At 35.1% G+C, this 5474-nt stretch overlaps 1 pseudogene; it reads left to right on the top strand.

Annotated features, from left to right (window-relative positions):
* Positions 1 to 1342: 1342 nt before the first annotated feature.
* LOC149543652 (U-box domain-containing protein 24-like) lies at positions 1343 to 2853 on the top strand (annotated as a pseudogene).
* Positions 2854 to 5474: the final 2621 nt, after the last annotated feature.

The raw sequence follows: 5474 nt of genomic DNA, 5'->3' as shown, positions 1-5474 counted from the left end.
GAGAATTCTAGTGCAAAATAGTGATCAACAAATTAAACGACAGAAGCAGTCAAGAATCATGCAATTAAGATAGTAAAAAGAAAATTAATGGACAAGAGACAAGTCATTAAATGGTGCTCATTGAAAGACAAACACAAGTGCTACAAAACACTAAAAATAGTGAGAAGGAATTGGAGATATCTTGAGAAAATATCAATTAGAAGTCATGAAAATTAGTCACTATTATCTAGGAACAATGTTAAAGGAGAGTGATAAAGAAATACAACATTAAAGGAAAGTGATGAAGAAATGTTGACACACTTTTATATGTATTTTTAGTGAGCACAGATCAAGAACAATGGTAAATGTTGAAAAAAATAAAACAGATATGTCATCAAAGGGAATCCATAATAGTGACGATGAGACAGTGAGATGGAATGTTATAGAAACTCAAAGATGATAGGACATGACAAGATGTACATTTACCATTGTCTAGAGGAGCATCATTATCAGAGATTATAGAAGAGCTATCAACAATTATATGAGTAGATTTAATGACATTAAAATAGCATGATCACAATTAATTTCAGTGAAGAAGAAGATCAAAACTATGATAAATATTAGAGAGCATGACTCATATGATGAGGGGCATAAAGAGAGATAATTTCACCTTTTTGTTAAAGGTATTTAGAGTGTTTTCAAGGTGATTCACTATCCTTGGATACATTCACAGCTTTTATTTGAAGGATATTCACCATATAATGATCATCAATTTACTGTCTTGTCTAAGGGGTCCAAGCACTAATGTCAAAGACCATTTTTTGTTAATAATGGTACAACACTTTTGGTGAAGATAGAATATCTACGATTGTATGAAATGATGCTCTTGGTTACACAAAGTAGACCTAGAAACGCAGTAAGAATATTATGATGGCCATCAGACAACAAAGAGCAGTAAGGTGGCCAAGGGTAGAAACAATGTGTGTGCCATATAAAAGCAGCAATAATATATGTATAAGAGAAAAAATAGAGATCAAACAATGTAAGGAAATAGTGAGTAGATATGCATCCAAATAGCGCTACTACAATGAAAAAAATAGTGACATCAGAGAGAAAGATAGTGGTGAATATACATGAAAAATAGTGATTGATGTTTGTAGGTGCACTTTTAGTACCCCTATTTCGAAACTTCAATATGTGGTTGTCCTAAATCTAGGTTCCACTAGTTTACTAGTCTCTTGGTTGATGAAATATGCAGACAATATTGTCAAGGTCTATGCAACATCTATGGCAGAGTTGGAATGGTATAAAATGCTTTGTAACGATAAAAACATTGGTTATTATGATTCTTTCAAAGAGTAGGATGGATGATTGTGCCATAGGTGTTTGACAAAGCCCTAGCTATATATCTACTAAACTTCATAAGTTTAAGAGGGATATTGAGGAAGCTAAAAGGGAAAAGGAGCTCCAAGATGTCCAATATATACAGTAGGTCATGGCTCTTCTTTCTCAAGCAGATGCTGACATGGCATTAGAAACCTCCTGCAAGCATTTCTTGGAATTGAGGATAGTAGTTAGCAGATCTCTGGAGAATTTCATTACTCATGAGCCATATTCACATTTTGAATGTCCTCTTATAGGCAAAGTGATGAACGGTCCACTTTTGATCTCAACTAATAATTCTTTTGAGATAGAAGCAATTGAGAGTGAGTTTGCAAGAGGTCAGCCAGAGGATCCCCTTACTAGTATAATTCCCCTGAATTCCATTCTTATGCCAAACCAATCCTTGTACTACACTATAAATCTCTGGAGGTAGCAGAACTATATGGCAAGCATTTTGAAGGAAAAGATAAAGTTGGAGACAAAATTATGTGCTGAGCAAAAAAAAGAGCACTTTTTGATCTGTCAGAACTCTACAAAGAGAGTACGAATGATAAAAACTGCATAATTTTTGAATCTTTACTTCCATTAATAGCGGAAGCTTTGAAGCCTAATGATAACAAATTGAAGGCACTTTGTTTTTCAGTTTTAATGGCAGTTATACAAGACAATAACCATGGGAAGGAAAAACTAGTTAAAGCCAATGGGCTTAGTAAGATCATTAAATGTCTGTTCAATAACTTGAGCCCTGATCTCACAAGGGCTGCTATAAACTTCTTGTCAGAGCTGACAAAAATATAAGAATATCCTAAAGCAACTAGGCCAACAACGTGGTGCTATTTTGACAATTGTTATGATTTTAATTAGGGGCAATCATCCAGAGTTGACAATGCATATTGAGACTATTCTCAATGAGCTCTCTTATGATGGAAACTTATACAATGAAGGAAACATAAGATCAATGATCTAGTTTAATTGGTGTAAATCCTTTGCCCATTGCCTTTTAAGAGGTACAGATGAATCCAAATTGGGAATGGTCAAAATTTTCACACAATTGCAGCTCAATGAAAATAGAAGAGAGGCCTTGATTCAACAAAATTTAATTGATGCTTTGAACCTAGAGGGGTTCCTTTTCTACTTCTCTTCTTAGAGAAGCCTAATTTGAATATGAAAGTCAAAGCTATAGCTATTCTAGTAGATTTAACTATGGAGCATGGAAGATCTTTTCTTCTCTGTGATGACAAGACACCAATGGAAGCATGCAAGCTTGTTGAAGCCATCATGGGAATTCTAACTTTCCTCAAATTACCAATTGCAGAGAATTCGATGAAGGGGTTGTTATTGTTGACGGAAGCTTCAGATGACAGTGATGTTGCAGGATTGATTTAGGACAATGATAATAACCTTCAAACCATTTGGGCTTTTATCAAAATGGCCAGGCCTCCCTTGCAATATCAATCTATACAACTAGTTTTTTTAATGTGGAGATATTGATGGTTTTGTCTGAATGGATTCTCGACATGTTCAAAATGCAATTGTCACATTAAAGTAGAGAATTTGGAGTTGAAAAAATTCATGTATTTATATCTCATTAATCATGCAAAGAATATCATGCTGATTTTGAAGGTCGAGAATCAGGAAGGTGTAGTCATTTTCGATGAGATTGTGAAGGAGTTAGATGCTTTCATGGTTTCCCATGGAGATAAATGGCATATCAAGAAATGGTCATATATTGGTAATATTTATGCTAGGAAGAGGTAGGCACAAGATCATGTGTTGTCACTTACAAAAATTCAAGATCCTGTATTTTCATAGGATTTGAGTAGAGAGGAGTCTCAAGTTGTTTGAGAACTTAAGTAAGTAATGAGAACTATTTTTAAGAAGTAGAAGGTAAGGGTTGATTGGCTTTAGGATGGAGATATGAATATAGTCTTTTTCTATAATTATGTGCAAACTTATAGTTAAAATAGGATTTATATATCTACTTTGGTTAATTTAGCTAATGGAATTTATCTGATCTTTTCATATGTTTTGTCTCAAAAAAATCTACATGGTACTATTTAGAAGATTCATCCTAGTAAGGATGAGGGGAATGATGCAGAGATGGGTAAGGGCTCTTTATCAACTATTAGGTAGTCTTGCCAAAAGATCAAATTGCAATCCAAACTGACAATGTTCCTTAGGGCTACTAATGGATCACATATACAAATACAAGGACTCAACTTCATGAGGCTTCTATTATGGTTTCCAAGGTCCTCAAACACCTAACCCAACCCTAAAAGTTCACTCACCAAGTTAATGGTAAACTAACAATAAAATTCCATTAGCAAGAATAAAGTCAATTTCTACAACCTTTTGACCATTATTAGAGCATGCGGAATTAGAGTTGTAAGCCTATGAAATATTTGAAATCTTTCTTTACTAGATGTGGAATGGGAGTTGCAAGCCTATGAATAATTTGAAAAGTTTCTTCACTATATGTCATCTTGTGGGACACATGATTGTTTTATTCTCATAAACTTAATATATGCTTGTGCCAAATGGGAATTTTGATGAGTGGATGTCCATTAAAGCTCATGCCAAATTTAGAAGTTTATAAAGGTGACGTAGGAGCATAAATGGTTCTTGGAAATCTTGAATCAACCAAAAACATTTGCTTTGAGTTTGTTCCTTTTCATTCTAGTTCTATGTTTCTTTCAACATTATTTTGAATTGGCTGGTTTTGTCATGTAGACGTATTTGACATGTTCCTAGCATCATGGTGTAGGAGGACATAGGGTTTGGGCTAAAACCACAAGATATTCTAGCTTGTAAATGATGCTAGTCTGGTCATTGATGAATAAAGACTCCAAGAGGGTCTAAGTGGTGTGTCAGGGTAGTTTGTGTGTCTTTGAGATCCTAGCTAGGTCATTGATTAATAAAGACTCCAAGAGGGTCTAAGCGATGTTTTAGGGTAGTTTGTGTGTCTTTGAGATCCTAGCTAGGTCATTGATGAATAAAGACTCCAAGAGGGTCTAAGTGGTGTTTTAGGGTAGTTTGTGTGTGTTTGGTCAAAAGTTTCCAATAGGTGACAAGAAATTACCAAGTTTGGCAAAACGAGATCATGCCAAATGACCCTACAAAGTGTGTAATTGTTTGAAAAGGACGGAGACATGGTTCATGTAGCTAAGGAAGGCATTCTACATCGATTTGAGGTGATGGTAGGTTGATAGGAGTCAAGATGCTAAAAAGTTGTAAAGTTGTCATTTTAACTTCAACATTTGGGCAAGATTTTACAAAATCTCCAAAGGTGGTTATGGGTTAGTTCCAACATTTGGAACATGGAAGTTGGAACATGGTTTTTATAGCTAACATATAGAATGAATAGTTCTTAACATAGGAAAACTTATGGCAAAAATTGTAACAATATCTCAAACTAACATATAATTGATTAAAAAAAACTACAACCCTACATTCTTGTATGCATAACAATTAACATTTTAAAAAAATGGAGATATGTAAATACCATACATTGGTAGTGAGACCCTTCTTCTTGCCAATCACCCTTCCTTCAACCAGCTACTCTATACAATAAAAAACCTAGGCTTTCCATGGAATGTGGTTAATGTATGTCTGAGATTCTAGAGGAAGAAATGTATGATGGTTTCGTAGCTGGCATTAAAGGGTTTCATAGCTGGTACTAGAGGGTACTGATCAAAATCCAAATTCTCAAAGCATTCAACCAATCCCCTTGCCCATGCCTTAGTAGATAAGATCTACCATAATTACTCCACACCTAGCAGAATAGATTCAAAGTGCAAAGGCCACAGCATTTGTCCACATCACCATTTTATCGAAGAATCATGTAAAATCAAGATGGTGCTTGTACGAGCTTTGCCTGATGTTGAAATTGAGAGCACCCATAATTCCAATGTTGTTATACGATGTGAAGCCTTGTGACATCTGATGGATGGACAAAAGAGGACCTTATGCCGAAGCTTTGACAATGCACCAGACAAAGGGGAGATATCACTCTGAAACCATCGAAAACTAGAAATAGGCTCTGCATCAACTTTCCTATCTTAGCGACTTCGAGCTTGACACCTGTAATGGGTAATATGGAAAGGACCTTTACA

The sequence above is a fragment of the Cupressus sempervirens genome, chromosome 8 (genome assembly GCF_028749045.1).
Source record: "Cupressus sempervirens isolate cs-2001-9-10 chromosome 8, ASM2874904v1, whole genome shotgun sequence".
Taxonomy (NCBI): domain Eukaryota; kingdom Viridiplantae; phylum Streptophyta; class Pinopsida; order Cupressales; family Cupressaceae; genus Cupressus; species Cupressus sempervirens.
The sequence above is the reverse complement of the archived record's forward strand: the minus strand, read 5'-3'. Positions and strand labels throughout refer to the sequence as shown.